The 18,211-nt window shown below is 42.0% G+C and overlaps 2 long non-coding RNA genes across 2 annotated transcripts in view; one reads left to right on the top strand and one right to left on the bottom strand.

The window, feature by feature from the left end:
• Positions 1–1,061: 1,061 nt before the first annotated feature.
• Positions 1,062–17,212, bottom strand: LOC143273851 (uncharacterized). The gene is made up of 3 exons (XR_013052067.1): positions 17,091–17,212; positions 8,581–8,709; positions 1,062–1,499 (listed from the first exon to the last, which is right to left on the bottom strand). It is a non-coding gene; the product is annotated as an uncharacterized LOC143273851 (long non-coding RNA).
• The window catches only part of LOC121830147 (uncharacterized), a 63,935-nt gene continuing 51,896 nt past the window's right edge, over positions 6,173–18,211 (top strand). The window contains exon 1 of the long non-coding RNA XR_013052065.1: positions 6,173–6,299. This is a non-coding gene — a long non-coding RNA (uncharacterized LOC121830147). The remainder of the gene's footprint in view (positions 6,300–18,211) is intronic.

The following is an 18,211-nucleotide window of genomic DNA, read 5'->3' as shown; positions in this document are numbered from 1 at the left end:
AGTAGGAACAGCTAATGACTCATAGTGCAGAGGTTTGCAAGTTATGGACATTGCTATGTGTCAGTCAGACTTCACAGGCCATGCTGGAGATCTTGTAAATAGGTATTTTTAACCTCTTTTGTGGCAGTTCTGCCTCAGCCTCCTGAGCACCCGGAGAGGCATGAGCTACTGCGCACAGATAAACTGGATTTTTCCATTTTTAAATGTAGCCACCCACGTTTCTCAACAAACCTGTATGTGAAACAAGGTAAGGGCTGTGTGAGAGCGAGGCGGAATAGCTGGTGTTTTGAAAGCAAGACTGATGTGTTGCTAGGCCAGATTGGAACTTGGTAACAACAGACACCTTTTGTTCTAATGTTTGGCAAACTTTAAAGTCCTTCTGCTCATCTTAAAACATTGAACAGTTCATGGCGCAGCACAAAACAGTATGTATTCCACGTGGCTGATGGACATGTTCTAACCTGAAGGACCAACCCTGAATACTGGTCAAGCTCACTAAGAGCTGACGATGACCTTGAGCTTCTGCTCTTCCGGCTTCCACCTCCCAGTGCTGGGATCCCAGGGGCAAACCACCAGATTTGGCTTGGGTTTAGATTTTCCTATATTAGTTGTTTTTTTAAAAAATATATTTTATTTTATTTTTATGTGCATTTGTGTTTTTGCCATGGGTGTGGGGATCCCTGAAACTGGAGTTATAGACAGGTGTGAACTGCCATGTGGGTGCTGGGAATTGAACTCAGATCCTCTGGAAGAAGAGTCAGCGCTCTTAACCCCTGAGCCATCTCTTCAGCCCATTGTTTTGTTCTAATGTCTGACTTTTTCTGGGGAGACATGAAAAAGCATCTCTCCACTTCAAAAGGGACACTGAAAACTAAGCAAAGAAACATCTCACCCACGTGCAGTTTAGCGAACCAGTGGCTTTATTGGGGTCACTTAGAAGATCATGGGTGCCTGTCTGACTTAATGGCAGCATCCTACTGATGAGTGCTCTCCAGTGTGATGACTCAGCATGAAAGCTGGTCCAAGGAGAAGGCAGCTTGGCTGTGGAGGAGAATCTCTGTCTGCGATTGCCACTGCTTACACAGCCTTGGAGTGGGCCTTGTGAACCTGTCACTGCCTGAGTTTCCTTTGTCTCTCCAGGAGTCAGGCTTCTGTCTGCAGGAAATCACTACATAATACTATGAAGCTGCTCTATTGCTTCAGCCTCTTCCTTTCCTGAGCATGACCAACACATAATCAGACCATAAAATTCTATGTGGCTTTCAAATGACAGAGCAGCTAACTCGGCAGGTTCTGTTGTCCTGCCCTCAATTTTCTCCTGTACCAGTGTATCAGTTGATTTTCTGTTACTGTAACCGGTTACCAAGACCATGGCAATATACAGAAGAAAGAGTTTATTTGTGCTTACAGTTCCAGAGGGATAAGAGTCCATTGCTGTGAGGAGATCGAAAGTAAGCAGTAGGCACAGCAGCAGGAACATTGAGAGGCCATGTCTTCAACTACAAGCACAGAACAGAAATAGTAAACAGGAAGTAGCATGAGGTTATGCAAACTCAAAGCTCCCCCCACCCCTCCAACCAGTGACATACTTCCTCCATCAAGCCTTCACCAGCTAAACCCTCCTAAACAGTGCCACTATCTGGGAACCAAGTGTTCAAATACCCAAGCCTATATGAGGCATTTTTCATTAAATCACTGTAACAGATAAGTTTATTAATAGCTATATATTTGTTCTTTGATTTAAGGAACCTGTGATAGCTTTGTCAACTTGATACAATCTAGAATAACCCAGGGGGAGAATTTTAGTGGGAGACTCTCTCCATTAGGTTGGCTTGTGAGCATATCTGTAGAGTGTTACCTTGATTGTTAATTGAGATAGTAAGACCTGCCCACTCTGGGTGGCACCATTCCCTAGGCAGGTGTCCTGAACTGTGGAATATTCCTTTACACTGTGTGGATATATGTCACTGTGACTGTTAATAAAGAAGCTGACTAGCCAATAGTGGGACAGAGGTTAGGTTGGGTAGAGGTTAGGTGGGGACTGGTAGACAAAAAGAGAGCCTGAAGAAGAGAAGGAGGAGGAGTCTTGGGAGTCTCAGAAGATGGAGAAGAAGCAGGAGATGATCTTGCTGTACTGAGAAGAGGTACTGAGCCATGTGGCAGAACAAAGATAAGAAATATGGGTTAATTTAAAAGGTAAGAGTTAGCTAGTAACAAGCCTGAGCTATTGACTGAACATTTATAATTACTAATAAGTCTCTGTGTGGTTATTTGGGAACTGAGTGGTGGGACAGAAAAGCCTGCCTACACTAAACTGTGTAAGAATGGAGACATGAAGGTTGAGTGCAAGTATGGGTGCATGGATTTGTTCTTCTTTGTCTTGACTGAGGATGTGACTAGCCATCTCTGGATTCCATTGCTGTTGTTTCCCTGTAGAGATGGACAGTAACTTGAGTTAAAACATTTCTGCCCATGTTGTTGAAGTAACAGAAACCAGGCTAAGACAGAACCAAATCCTGTCTGAAAAAAAGTAAACATTCTTAAGAGGGGTAATGTGTAAAGACGGTATAGGTCATTAACACCATAGCATAAAGTGCTAGGATTAGGTAGTTACAATTTATTATAGGCCTTCCAAGGGTCCACTGCAGGTCTAGGGACAGTAAAGATGGGTCTCAGGAACATTAAGCTTTTGTCGTTTCCATGGGCACTGTTAGATAAGTTGACTCCTTTTGGGCTCAGGCTTGTCACCTGTGAATTTAAGGGGCTGGATAAAAATTATGGCTTTTTAAATCTCTGAAGATTTGGCTGGTTTTCTACTGGAAAAGGCAAGGGCCATGAGCAAGAATCTCCTGATTCATTTATTTAGATATTCAGATTTTCTGCTTGTTTGTATTTTAAACAGGATCTTGCCATCTAGCCAAGACTGGCCCAGCAATCCTCCTGCCTGAGTTTTGGGACTTGGGCATTATGTCAGGCTTTGCAATGATTCTTTTGAAGAGATCATCCATGGCTGGAATAAAAAATGAATAGTTCTGAAAATAGCCCATTAGAAGATTTTTCAAATTTCTTTAAGAATTACAACCTTTACTGCTTTTAGTATTCTGTAATTTGACCCTATTTTCTTTGTTTACATTTGTCTCCTAGGAGACACTTTAACAGAGGAGAGAGAGAGAAATCCTAGGTCCAGGCCTCCCGTAGCCATAGAGTTGTGGGGTGTGGGTAGAAAGAGTGTGCAGGGGCACGGAAGCCCATCATGCTGCTGCCTGTTTCACCAAGCTCTAATCTGAGGGCACATAAGAGTCTATACCACCATTGTGGGGAAAATTTTCCTCTGAGAAGTTTAATTTCCACTTCAAAAATGCCATCATCTCTATGGAGTGCTTTCCAAACCACTTAACAAAAGATGTTTAGCCTTCAGTAATTCCACTGACCACATCTCAGAAAGCAAAACAGAGTTACAAAAGTCACTGTCGGTACCTTCACCCTACAGGAAGAAATTGTAACCTCAAAACATCATGTGCCCTGCTTCATTTCCTAGTCTTAAAAGAATATTTTCTGGAGTCTTTCTCAAACAACTCTCTCAACAATGTTGAAGAAAATTTTAGAGCACTCTTTAAAGAATCCTAAAATTATTAGGAAATACCAAAGTCACTAACTGACTTGAACTGACCACAGCAGGAAAGGGCTGTTACCTGGCGTTATTTCTCAGACACTGTCTCTTCTTGTACTGGAGGAAAAATGGGAAAGATTGGGAGATATGTGTGAACCTGTCATTACAGTCCCCGGTGTTTGAGGCTTGAGAAAAGTGTTTGCTCCTCCTCCACTGAACTCTGAGATCTCAGTGTTGGAAGGATGTCCAGGGCTGCGGAGCAAGCAGCACAAAGGTGGAAGGCACAGGGTGGATCTCTGGGCCTGTGGGTCTCAGGATCTCAGCATTGGTCCAGACTGGCAGACTGGGCTGAAATACCACATCATTTATATTATGAACAGAGGGACATTGGCAAAGCAGGAGTGTGTTCACAGAGACTGGAGGGATGGAAAGTGAAAAAGGTAACAGTGATGGTGTTGTGGTGTGGATGTGGAATATCTCTGACAGGCTCCCATAACTGAACACTTAGTCCCTGGCTGATGGACTGTTAAAAGAGGTGGTAAAATTTTGGAGATCCTAGATGGAAGAAGTGGGTTGTTGGGGACATGGGTTGTGAGGTGTATACATGGCCCTGCTTCCTCCCTGTTCCCTCCTGGTCTGCCAGCATAGGAGAAATTCACCTCAAGCTCCAGACATCACACCTGTGGGCTACACCTTTGGGACCCTCCTGCCCATGTCATCATCACTATGATAAACTCTATCCCCTTGGAACCACGAGCCCAAATAAATCCTTCCTTGAGTTGTTTCTGTTGGGTGTGCTGTTGCAGTATCACTTGGAGACTGAGTTACAGGTAAAATGTATTTGGCCATGGCATTTCTATATGATCTTGGACACTTCTCAGCCTTGTTTGTGACTTCTAGTTAAGAACAAGTCTCAAATTGCAGGCATGGGGTAGGCACTGTGAAGATATGTCTCTGCCTAAGGTGCCTTCTGATTGGTTTAATAAAGAGCTGAATGACCAATAGTGAGGCAGGAGAGAACAGGTGGGACTTCTGGGGAGAAAGAGGAACTTGGGAAGAATCTGAGGTGCATGGGATTAGCCAGCCATACATGGAGGGAATTGGATATACAGAATGGAGGTGAGATAACGAGCCACATGGCAGAACACAGATGAACAGAAATGGGTTACTTTAAGTTATATGAGTTAGTTAGGAACAAACCTAAGCTAAGGCCAAGCATTCATAACTAATAAGTCTCCATGTCATTATTGGGAACTGGTAGTACAAAGAAAGACTGGGGTTTTTTTTGTTGTTGTTGTTCATGTTGATATGTTTATTTAGAAATACATCAAAAGAGTCCACATACCCAGGGAGTTCTCATAACATACATGTTGCCTCAACAGGAGGATCAGAACAAGCATGAGGTACTTGGTTGGAGTGATGGGTGGGATGAGGACCAAGAAACAGTCTTGCTCCAGCCACTGGGCACCCCAGACATCTCCCCAAATTGTCTAGGGCCTGTCAATCCTTCTGTAAAGGGAGCATTCATAACGAAGGGACCTTATGTGGCTCAGGCCATGTTCTGTCTGCACAAGACAGAATCTATAAAATGGCCACAGTGTTCACAAAGACTCTCAGAAGATTTTCTCTATGTGAAGGTTGTGTTACTTTAACCTCAATCTGCCTAAGAAATGCCACGTCTTTCCATTGGTCTTAACTCTCCCCTTCATGCTTTCTTGAATAAGAAAAGGCACAGTGTGATTTTTCCTATACTACAATTTCTTTCTTTAAAAAATAGTTGTTAATTGTATGTCTGTGTGTCTGTGCACATGCAAGAGGCCCACGGAGGCCAGAGGCATTGGATTCCCTGAGACTGGAGTTGTCTGATGTGGGTCCTGAGAGCTGGGTTCTGGTCCTCTTCAAAAAACAGTCTGTGCTCTTGACTTCTGAGCCCCCTCCAACCACGTAGTAGAGAGAATTTCCAAGCAAGCAAGCTCTTCTCCTGGAGAAACAAGGTCGAAGCTGCAGCATATTTGTATCGTTCAGTAGCACAAGCTGCCATGTTGCGGATCCTGTCTTGCATTTTGTAGGGCAGCTTTAATACCCTGCTGAGGCCTGCAGGGCTGAGAGAAGAGTGTTTCCTGAAGACCAGAAGTGAGAGAGTCTGCTATGATGGGCTTGTGTCCCCAGTAGCCCTGACTCCTGCCTTTGTGGTGTCTCTTGGTCGATGGGCCTAAACAGGGAGGTCATATGGAGTATTTGTATTGACTTAGAAAAGAGACCAAAATTTTCAAACGCAAAGTTGTCTTAATCAGAACAAGAGAACCACAACTGTTTGAGGATCAGAAGGAAAAGGGAATGAGAAGGCCTCGGTAATAAAGGCTCGAACTGCTCTTCCTGCATCGCCTCTACTTAGTGGGAAAAGTGTGACTCTTCCTAGGAAAGACTGTAAATCTGATTAAGGATCTATCTGCCTAGAACAGTGATCGTACTCTGACCTCTGGCAGAGGGTTTTGTCCTTTCAGGAAGCTTTTGCCACATCCTATGTGTACACAGAGTGACTAATATTTATTATAGAGCCATGTGATGGAACACTGAACAAAGGTTGTCCCTGGCCACCTTTTGTCCATCACCACCGGGGCTTCTCTTGTGGACTGTGATGTGACTGGGAACCTGCCACAGTGTCTGCGGCAGTAATGAATGCTATTTTGTAAGTACAGCTCAGAACTCCTGGGCATGTATTGTGGCCGTGTGTTAAATATATTGCATGCACCTCTGCCTCTTGGGCTCAAAAGGATTCTCTCAACACTTCCCCTGCCATTGTGGCTGTGTGTTGATTGGCTGTGGATGATGTCATGTTGATGTGGATTCTTCGGAAGGCAGGCAAGGATCTTAGTGTGATGTATGTGGCCACATTGTTCTAGGTAATGGAGTAACCACAGTGTACTCATTTACTGTGACCCAGTGATGTGGCAACTCACCCAAGCACACATCAATTGCTGGTCCCTTGTGACTGACAACTTTCCAAAGTTTCTGTTTGCTCTGCTGCTTCCTCTTGGACTGTCTCCATAAGTTTAGCATGTGAATCCTACTGTTAACAAGATGGACCTTTATCACAAATTTAGGACTATCTCCTACCCACAATTTGCAAAGGTATTTGCAGACAGACTTCTATCTGGATAGCTTTGGGACATAGTGGCTTTGTGTATTAATAGTTGGATTGTCAAGTCTCATAACTCATATCCATAAAGAAGAAAAAGGAAGAAATGTGTCATTGTTTGTCTCCTAGCCCATGAGCTGTACGATTAGATAACTCTGGCATAGGAAAATGTTCAGTGTAAAGGCCACAAACAGCCATTTTAATCACTAATGGGATGGACTGTGGCAGGAATCTGTGTGAGATATAATAGAATTGTCCAAAAGGTTTCAGAGGAAACAAATTCTTCTAAAATGTTTTAAAGTTTATGCTTTAAACACATTATCATTTAATCCTGCTCTGTGTAAAAATATATTTCAGAAATTTTGGTTGCATAGTCAAATTAAAAACAATAATACTTTAACAATTACTTTTATTGTGTTTTGGAGGTTGGCTGTTCATTAAAAGGCTATGGACTTTAATGTCAGCCTTAAGAATCCAAGGGTCATTCTGAGGAAGCATTTAGTTTTAGACACTTAATGCCTCTGTCTTTATAAATCTTTATAAATCATCCATATGCTAAACCTAACAAATGTTTGTTGGTGCTGATGAGAGATATTTCTCATGCTTCTAGGATGCTTGTTAGAAGCATCTGTGCATCAGGTATTTTCCAAGGCTAATTTTTGTAGTATTAACAACTTGGCTTATGAGGTTTTGAGAAGCTGTATGATTCTTTCAGAATATTCTGCATAAGTCAGTGAAGCTGCTTTTCTAGCTGAACTTCAAAAGGTGATGTTTCTATTATACCACATTCATTTTCTCTTTTATTTAAAAAATATTTATTTGTGTGTGTGTGTGTGTGTGTGTGTGTGTGTAAGCACACATATGTGTATGCTGATATGCACACCTGTGCACATGCAGACAGCAGAAGGGGGCCTTGAGTTTCCTCCTTTATGACTCTCCATCTATTCCTATGAGGTGGGGTCTTTCTCTGAACTCAGGGCTCAGATCTCAGCTAGGTTGAAAGCCAACAAGCCACAGTGATCCTCCTGTCATTTGCTTCTTGGAGCTGGGGTCATAGGAGTTTGTAGGATACCCAGTGTGTTCTATATGTGCTGGGGTTTGAACTCTGGGCCTTATGATTTTGGAGCAAGTATTTTTAATTACTGAGCTATCTCTCCAGCCACATTCATTTTCTAAAAAGCAAATTTACATGACACAGATAAACATAATCTTGGTTCTTATTAGGATACTGTTCTTTAAAAAGCAATCAAACTTCAAAAAAAATTTGTATTTTTGCATTTATGGACATGTAGTCGCTAAAATATCTTGAATGTAAGACATTTCCTAAAATCTTGAATGTAAGAGACCAAATTCATAGAAAATACTGCATTGTATGGAGAATCAGCCTGTTCTGAATTTTGTGGAATTACGGAGATTCTATAAGACAAAGACCACAAAGATCTAAGGAAAATCTACAACCTACGGCATCCACATAGTCCTCAGGTGCAGCATCTATGCTGTCCTCAGCTCCCTCCTTGGATGGGAACTGACTTTCATAACAACCCTTCTAGCCTTCTATAGCTTCCAGATGAAATTCAATTGGCAAGCTGGTTGAACTTAAACAAAAGTGGGTTTTTTTTTTGTGTGTGTGTGTGTGTGTGTGTGTGTGTGTGTGTGTGTGTGTGTGTGTGTGTGATTGTTTCTGTTCTTCCTTTTGAACAGCACCTTTTGAAGTTGTTTTTTTGGAGACAAGCCCTCACCATGTGTCTTAGTTAGGGTTTACTATTGCTGTAAAGAGACACCATGACCATGGCAACTCTTCTAAAGGAAACATTTAATTGGAATGACTCACCTACAGTTTCAGAGGTCATCAGGATGGGGGTTCATGGTGATGTGCAGGCAGATGTGGCACTGGAGCTGAGAGCCCTACATCTTGACTCGGAGGCAACAGGAAATCGAATGACTGTCACACTGAGGGAAGCTTGAGAAAAAGAGACCACGGTGACACACTTCCTCCAACAAGGCCACACCTCCTACTAGTGCCACTCCCTTTGGGGGCCATTTTTGTCCAAACCCCATACCATGTAACACAAATGGGCCTCAAACTTATTGTATGGCCTAGATTGGCCTTGAATTTGAGATATTCTTGACTGAATTTCTGAACGCTGGGATTACAGGAATGTGCCACTACAGGGAACTAATAAGCAACAGTTTTAAACTTTTGAGGTATTAGTTTCCTCATTTGTAAAGATGTTCAATATTTCTTTAATTTTTAAAATGAGTTTGACAACTCTAAATCTCTCTGTCTCTCTCTGCCTCTCTCTCTCTCCCTTGCTCTCTGTTTTTTCTTAGAAAGGGGATTAGAAACCAAGGCAGCATATAAAAAATGTAGGTAAATAACAACAATTATGTTTTGCATAAGCTTTTGGCCCTGGGCAGGGCAGAGTTGAGGCTTTCTATGAAAGGATATGAAAATGTATAAATAAATGTGAAATGTGCTAAGCAATTAAATCAGGTACATGAAATTCTGGGAGCATAAAGAGAACTAGAAACACCATTCTTTGCTTTCTTTTTCTTCCTTTTCTTCTGTTTAGGTTCTTCCTTCATCTAAGATGAGGCACTAATTGCTTTTAAAACTCATTGATGGGTGGCTGTTGGCTGGTTCTGGACTTAATAATTGTAGCAGGAATCTTAAAGAGTCTTATTAATAAAACAAACTCAGGGCCTGGTATTAGGGTGAATGTGGCAGATCTCTGTGTGTTCAAAGATACCACCAGCATGGAGACACATGCCTTTAATCTCAATACCAACCATAGAAGACCTGGAGGTCTGTATAGATGGGCAGTGATGAGGAGGTCATGTGGTTGGGTTAACAACCAATGAGAAGCAGAACAGAAAGTCTATAAAAAGACAGATACACAGGAAGTAGCACTCTTGCTGAGAGGAAGGACAGCAGCGGCAGCAAAGGGTAAGCTTAGCTCTCAGCTACTGTTCTGACCTCTTGGGCTTTTAACTCTGAATTTGGCTCTGTGTTTCTTATTTAATAAGACTGTTCATCTACAAGTAATAGGTATGTTCTATCCAATCTCCCACCCAAGTGATCCCCTAGCCTGTAAATTTCTATGAAGTCAGGGTCTTAATCCACCTCGTCTATCTTCTTATCCCAACCACTGCTCCTATAATCTAGTTTGGAGACTCCCAATAACTACTTCTTGAATAACTGCATAAAGGAACTATATCCACAGCTGAGGAGGTAGAGGAAGCTGGTAAAGGAAGTTACATACACAGTGGTGTGATCTTTCCTACCCACTTAGGCAGTCCAGAACTCTGTATCTGGGAACAGTGGGGACAGAGATCAAAGGGAACTGGAGCTATGGAGGCCACACATTAACAAATGATGGGGTGGGATGGGGGATGAAGACATGAGAGAATGGGGTTCTGTTTTTGTAACATTGACTAAAGTAAAGCATGCGGGAGGTGGGGCAGTTTTTAGAGGCAGATTGAGTTCAGATGGTGAGGCACTCCCCAGGTATTCTCTATCTGGGTCTTCCAAGCACATTCTACTGCTTCCCCCACAACATCTATTCCGCTCCTCACTCAGCGTGATTTGGAGCTTGAACTCATCTCCAGGTACCCTGGTTACATAAAAGTAGTCTTACTTGTGGGTTATTGACTCAGGAATTGGCACCTGAACTAATTCCCATGACTGAGAAGCAAAAGCGTGTTTTCAGGAAGCTTCTTTCATGAGTTTGGACCCAGAAGCCTAGAGCAGTGGCAGCCTCATGGCTTTCTTACAGCTGCTAAGATGCCTAACTGAGATGTGATGAACTCTGGACTTCAAACAGTAAAGAGAGCCTATTTTTGTGATGAACATCGCCATCTTGGGAGCTCATTATACCTCTAGTTGGCCTTTTATGTGTTTCTGTATGGCTCATAACATTCGGGTAAAGACCTTGCTATTGGTAGTTGAAAACTTCCTAGATGAAACAGCTGGAGGCACTGGATGACCAGGCAAGGTGATGCTAGAGCCAGGGAGGTTAGAGAGATTACACAGGAACTCCGGAATGGAGATAGAATTCTGGAAACCTTATGCCTACGATTGCGTCTAATTATGAGTTCTAGTTTGACTCAAGATTTGTTCTAAGTCAAACTCAATCTCTCCAAGTCTGTCCTTCAGCAAATAGTCTAACTACAATTATTCTGGAGTCACTTGGTCATTACAAATTTAATCACCTTCACTGTATTTTGTGGATTTATTCTACCTAATTGTATGGTTGATTCAGAGTGCAAGAGCATGCTTGTGTGTACTTGAAGCATATATAATTGTGGGAAGACCTCTTAAAAACTGGAAACTTTGAAGAGAAACAGGAGCTTCATGGCACATCTTCCTCTATTCATTGTGACTATTGTGTAGAATGTGTGAAACGAAGTATGTCACATACTTGGCACTTAGTAATGATTCAATGATGTTTAGTTGACACAATTATGGATAATTTAGCATATATAATATTAGATTATGAAAATACACCAACATGTATGCTTACTAAATTTTTCTATTGCCAATACTCTGCTTCTTTTTTTTTTTTTTTTTTTTTTTTTTTTTTTTTTAACAATTCTTTAAATATTTAATAAATCATTTATTTGCAAATAAATAATGTATGTATACCACACCTAAATAAACATTTGCAAACTGGTAATCCCCAAGGATATCATTTCTGAATTACAAATTGTAGAGGGAAGCTTCACTGAGTCACAGGAGCCAAAACGGCAGCCGTCGCTCCTGCCATTCTCCTACTTATGTGATGGATACTTCATCAAGGAGTGTTTTCTGTTTTTGATGCTTACATCAACAAGGTTAGCACAAAACTGTCCTTTGGTTACTCTAAACTTATAGTCCGGAGGATTTTATTTTCCTATACTTGAGCCCCTTCTATACATGGCCCTTCAAGCAAAGGGAAAGATTCTTATTATGATTCAAGAGGTTAATCTACATGGAGAATTCATTTTAAAATACTACGCATGTTTTAAAATGAGTTCTCTTTATCTATGTTCTGAATTACTCTCTCTGCTGAATGGTTTCTACACCTAGCCTAAGTACAGCCTGAAACTTAGGCAACATTGGGAACAATACTCTGCTTCTTATTTCCAGTTTTGCATTATTTGTCCCTTCATTCCCCTTACTTCATTTACCAGGGTCCATTCAGTGCCTTGGCTTCACATCAGAAGGGCAGTTGGAAAAAAAATTTGGACACAGTCTCACTATACAGCTCAGGTTGCCTTGAGATTCATGATCATCTTACCTCAGCCAACCAGAGTGATGGAACTCTAGGCATACCCTACCATGTTCAGCCTCATTTCTTTTGAAATTGGGGTAGGGTGAGAGCCAAGAGATGAACTTTCAAGTTGAAAGTATTTTAATTCATATACTTATGGTCATTCCAATGCAATAGTAAAATATAATTTTAAAGATACATCATTTTTTAAATAACATATAGGGTGGGTGAAGAGGATCTGGTGTAGACCCTGTGCTTGCTGCTTCAGTCTCTGTGAGCCCCTAGGAGCCCTGTTTAGTTGATTCAGGAAGCCTTGTTCTCCTGGTGTCCTCCATCCCCTCTGGCTCTTACAATCTTTCTGCCTCCTCTTCCACAGGATTCCTTGAGCTCTGAGAGGGAGGGATTTGTGAAGACCTCCAATTTAGACTTTCTTGCCATATAATGTCTGGCTGTGGGTGTTTGCATCTGTTCCCATCTGCTGCTGGAGAAAGCCTCTCTGATGATGATTGGATAAGGCACTGATCTATGAGCATAGCAGAAAATCATTAGCAATCATTTTGATGATTTTTTTTTTTTCTTTTCAGACCAGTAGTGTTTGGTTTTACCCTAGTTCTCTGGGCTATCTAGTCTCTGGTTCTTTGTTGTTAGCCAAGCAGTTCCATCTTATGGAGTGGGCCTTAGGTAAACTCAGACATTGGTTGACAACTCCTACAAGCTCTGTGCCACCATTGCACTAGCATTTCTTGCAGGCAGGACAGATGGCAGATCAAAGGTTTTGTGGTTGAGTCAGTGTTTACGTTTCTTTTTGGTAGCCTGCAGAGTACCTTCCTTCACCAAAGACACTAGAACATAGTTCTCCTCACTCCTTTATTGGGGTTATGATTATTCTCCTACCTCCATGGTGTTCTGGCTCTTATCCATTTGACCATGAACTTAGCCATGAACAGGAAGGAAAAAAAAAAAAGCCAACCCACCCAAATAAAACAACTTGTATTTCCCTTATGTTGACTTTCATGTTCCAGCAGTCCGGTGCTGTGTGTCTTCAGCTTTCAGAATGAAGACTCCTAGTTCCTTTCTGAATGGATGTGACAGAACAGAGCATGTGGGAAGCATCTGCTGAGGCTGCAGCCGGGAGCCTGGATCCCAGAGAAGGGAGTGGTCACTCCAGGCTTCTCACCCTGGAGTGCAATTAAGTGCTGACCTCACCCTAGAGGCTTGGCAGTCTGTGAGAGCTCTCTGGAGACAGTAATGCCACTTCCTCTCTCTCTCTCTCTCTCTCTCTCTCTCTCTCTCTCTCTCTCTCTCTCTCTCTCTCTCTCTCTCAATGCAGTTCTGAGTGTCATGTATGTATTAATTCTTGGCCTCAAGCCCAGTTATTATGGGGGTGAGATGCAGGCTGCTATTTAGGTCTTACTGGGTAGAGGTTTAAGCTGTTATTTTAGAATAGTAAGAGGTAGGTTTGGCTAATTTTATATGATCAAGTTTCCTATTATGAGCTGTGCTTTAAAACCCACTTTTGAGACGTCATCATCCACAGCTCATGCTCGCGGATAACTTATTCTTCAAAGCATTCCTTGGTCCAAGGGAATTTCATGCTTGGGTAGTTTTTGAGTTGTATTGTTTTCCCATTTACCTGCCTTACTTGGGATCCTTTCTGCTTCTCAACTTTCGCAAATACATTAGTTTAAAACAAAACAAAGCAAACAAACAAAACAAAAACCCATACCAGATCCCATTCTCCAACCACACTGCTGTCCCTGGAGAGAGACATGTCAAGAAATAAAGTGGAAGGTTTCCTGTTTCATGACTGCCTCGAATTCTAATGATTTCTTAAAGATGTTTAAAACAAAGAGCAGTGTGGAGACCTTTACAACTGCGCTCTCTAAACTCCTGTACGGTCTATAGGCCTCTGATTGACCATAAAAATTCACACTGATTACCAAGATAATTTCCAGATGTCTACTCTATGTATAAAATTAAATTGTAGTGAAAATTATAACTTATTGAGGTGCTTTTTATAGACCAACTATTGGCGACATCCCTGTGTGCATTCCCTTTCACTACACACATTGTCAAAAATCTCTGTTGCATTTAAACCTCTTCCTAATTTTACCCAGAGGCAAGAAAGCTGAGATGAGGAATGTGATGGCTTGATCAATCATTTCCATTCCATCATTTGGGAGGAAACTGACATAGAATTTGCAAGACAGAATAGAGAATTAGTATAAGTAAATTATTGGGTTTGTATTCACAGGCATGAAAAGAAATGACAAAGATTATAATGGACAGTAAATTTAAATCTTCAGGGAGAATCAATACATTATGGTACAACAGGATATGAGTCTGTCTTTTTATGTGTCAGGAACTGAAATGATAAATCTGTGAAAATATGTGCCATGTATCAACTGTAATGTGTCAGTGTAGTAGGCAGCAGCTGGGGAAGAGAGCAATGTCAGGGGATGAAAGGGGCCAGAGACCCAAACACATAAGACAACAGCTCAAAGGTCCGTATCATGTAGAAACGGTTAAACTACATTTGTGAAAAAGGGGACTGGCAAAGCCATCACACAGGATCGTAAAGCAGAGAGGAAGCACGGGAGAAGAGGAAGATAACGGGGAGGAAAGGAAGACACATCAGAATGAGAACACGCCACTGTGATGGCTGCTAATGACCTACTCCTCATGAAAAATGCATAATGCTAGATGGGGATGGGATTCCTCCTCCTTCCCACTGTTTTGATTTGTGTGTCTATAGCTCACTAAGCCCACTGGGAAGCTGCAATGGATTCAGAGCCTCTAGAATGAGCAACTGGAGACTGGCATTCCAATAGACACCAAATGAAGTATAAATAATTAAATACATCAACCGACATTTACATGCAAGCCAACCAACATTTATTGAGTGTGCATTCCCAAAATACTCATGAATTGGCACTTTGACAGAAAAGCAAAACCCCTAGTGAACCATAGTGGTGATGCAGGGTAAAGAGGGGTTCAAAGGGATTAATCTGACAATCCACTACTCTTCAATGAACTTTGGTATAATGGAATGGGTGAATCTGATGGTTAGATCTATACCCCCAACCACATTTTTGTCTGTGTGTACAAACAAAAAATTTTTTTTTTGCCAAAATGTTCATGGACTCTTAAAATCTAACTGTGGATTCCCTCATTTAAAACCTTGGAGTATCCACTGTTGGTGGGAGTGCAAACTTACACAGCCACTTTGAAAATCAGTATGGTGGTTTCTTTGAAAATTGGGAATCAATCTACCTCAAGACCCAATGATACCACTCTTGGGTATATACCCAAGGAATGCTCAATCATACCACAAGGACACTTGCTCAACTATGTTCATAGTAGCATTATTCATAATTGCCAGAACCTGGAAACAGCCTAGATGCCCCTCAACTGAAGAACGGATAAAGAAAATGAGGTACATATACACAATGGAGTACTACTCAGCAGTAAAAAAACAATGACATCATGAAATTTGTAGGCAAATGGATAGAACTAGAAAATATCATCCTGGTTAAGGTAACCCAGACTCAGAAAGACAAACATGGTATGTACTCACTCATAAGTGGATACTAGGATAACTAGACTACAACCCTCAGCTCCAGAGAAGCTAGCTAACAAGGAGGACCCTAAGAGGGATGCATGAGCTTCCCTACTTCATGTGCTGCCTTAACTACTGGCTCACATGGGTGGTCATGAGAGGTTCTGGAGGGAGAAGGGGAAAAACGGCCCAGTGCTTTCTCCATCTGTATTTTCCACCAGCAAGCAATTGCCATCCTAGAAACACCCTTGCAGATTAACTCTTGTGCTTCATGGCCAGACTGGGATTGTGTGAATACCACTGGCTACAAGAGACCAGGGAGATGAACGTTCACTTTTGGGGCCTTTCAAAGAAACTGGGAAGGGGATGGTGTGGGGAATACTTCGGGCTTAGTACTTTCCACACAGGACATACAGTTTTCATATTTTGTAACATTTAATATGTTATATATAATATAATAATAACAATGTTATCCCTGAGTGTCCTGGGAAAGAGGTTACTCTAGATCAGCGGTTGTCAACCTATAGACTGAGATCTCTTTGGGAGTTGAACAACCCTTTCACAGGGGTTGCTTAAGACTATCAGAAAACAGATATTTCCATTATGATTCATAATAGTAGCAAAATTACAGTTATAAAGTAGCAACAAAAAAATCTTATGATTGGGGGTCACCACAACATGAGGAACTGTATTAAAGGGTCACAGCTCTAAGAAGGTTGAGAGCCACTACTCTGGATTATGACTCCAGATTATGACCCAGATCTATCCCTGTTGAGCCTCTGGTGGAAAATTCCATCACATGCTGTGGAACTTCATGTTCTTTTCTCTAGGCTGATGGCACCAATCTGGACAAAGGAGGTTTTCCAGGAACCAAGGCAATAATATTCAGGTGCACAGCCCTGATATAATCTGGTGTAATTCAAGGGTCATGCTTAGCTTGTTTCTTGAATGTAAAGGACAGCGATGTCCTTGAATCACTCACCTGTAACCATAGTTCTTAGAACTGGACTTCAAATAACAACACAGTTGCAGGGAGCTAAAGGCTGCAATGTCCAGCATAAACCTACCTAAACTGCAAATGCCTGCATTGCTGCTGCTGCAAGGGACAGACAGAAGTGCATGCTCTGGTGGCTGATCAGTGAGAGAGTCAGGTCAAAGGATCCCTGTAAGGACTCTGAAGCACAGCCAAGCTGTATGTCTGATAAAGAACTCTTAGTGGCTAGCTGAGATAAGCCCGGGAAGTTATTCTTCTACTACATTGCTCTAGAGTTTCTCTTGATTTCAATGACAGTGTGTCACCCAACCTTATTTAGATGGTTCTATGGCCGGCATGAGCTTTTCCCCTTTGTGTCCCCAGATCATGTTCCCCTCTCCCACTTTCTCTCTAGGGATTCATGTAGCCCAGGCTAGCTTCAGACTTGTTATATACTCAGAGATGATCCTGAGCCCATGTCTTAGTTAGGTTTCTATTGCTGTGAAACACTCACACACCAAAGGCAACTTGGGGAGGAAAGTGTTTATTTGACTTACATGTTCCAGGTAACAGTCCATCGAGGGAGGCTAAGGGAGAACTCGATGTAGAAACCTGGAGGCAGAAACTGAAGCAGAGGCTGTAGAGGAGTGCCTGCTTTCGTATACAACCCAGCACCGCCTGCCCAGGGATGGCACCACTCCCAATGTGCTGGGACACTTCCCCACAATACACACATCGATCATTGATGAAGAAAATGCCCCACAGACTTGCCTATTGGCCAGTTTTATGAAGGCATTTTTCTCAATTGAGGTTCCCTCTTCCCAGACAACTCTAACGTGTCAAATTGACATTAAAAAAAAAAAAACAACAACTAACTACCACAGGTCCTGATCCCCCAAGTGCTAGAATTAGAGTCCAAGTGCATTAGCATGTGCACTTTATCTCAGATAATATCTCTCTTCTCTCTCTCTCTCTCTTTCTCTCTCTCTCTCTCTCTCTCTCTCTCTCTCTCTCTCTCTCTCTCTCTCTCTTTCTCTCTCTCTCAGACAGGGTCTCTAATAACCTAGGCTAGCCTTGAACTCTCTATGTAGTTGAGGATGACCATGAACTCCTGATCCTCTTGCTTCCCCTCCCAAGTGGAATTATGGGCATGAGCCATCATACCCAGCTTATTCCAGATCATGTTATCTCTCTTTTTTCAGTTTTTGATTAACAAATATTAACTATACATAATAATGGATTTCACAATAACATTTTCTGTATCCGTGTGTATGTGCTCACCCTCCCCCGTTACTCTCTATATTCTTCCCCCAACTCCTGCTCATCTCTTTTCTCTCCCTAACTATTCCTCCTTCTCCTTTCATGGTGTGTGTATGTGTGTAACCAATGAGTTTAATTAGGGTCACTTACATACGGATGAGAGGTTATTTATAGGAGCATGAGTAACTTACCAATGGCTACACAGCCGAAGGAAATCTCTTTCTCTCTCCCAGCAACTACTAGCTGTGTGTAAATCCTCAGGTGTGAGGCCTTGTGAGCTGTTCCCCTTCAAGGTGGGATCTTGATGGACCTGACCTCATCCAGGCCTTCTGCAAGGAAACATAGTGCTGTATGTTCAAGAGTGCAGTGGCCATGATGCCATATCCAGAAAGCAGTATTCCACTGCACTCCACCCCTT

Source organism: Peromyscus maniculatus, chromosome 6 (assembly GCF_049852395.1).
Source record: "Peromyscus maniculatus bairdii isolate BWxNUB_F1_BW_parent chromosome 6, HU_Pman_BW_mat_3.1, whole genome shotgun sequence".
Classification (NCBI taxonomy): domain Eukaryota; kingdom Metazoa; phylum Chordata; class Mammalia; order Rodentia; family Cricetidae; genus Peromyscus; species Peromyscus maniculatus.
The sequence above is the reverse complement of the archived record's forward strand: the minus strand, read 5'-3'. Positions and strand labels throughout refer to the sequence as shown.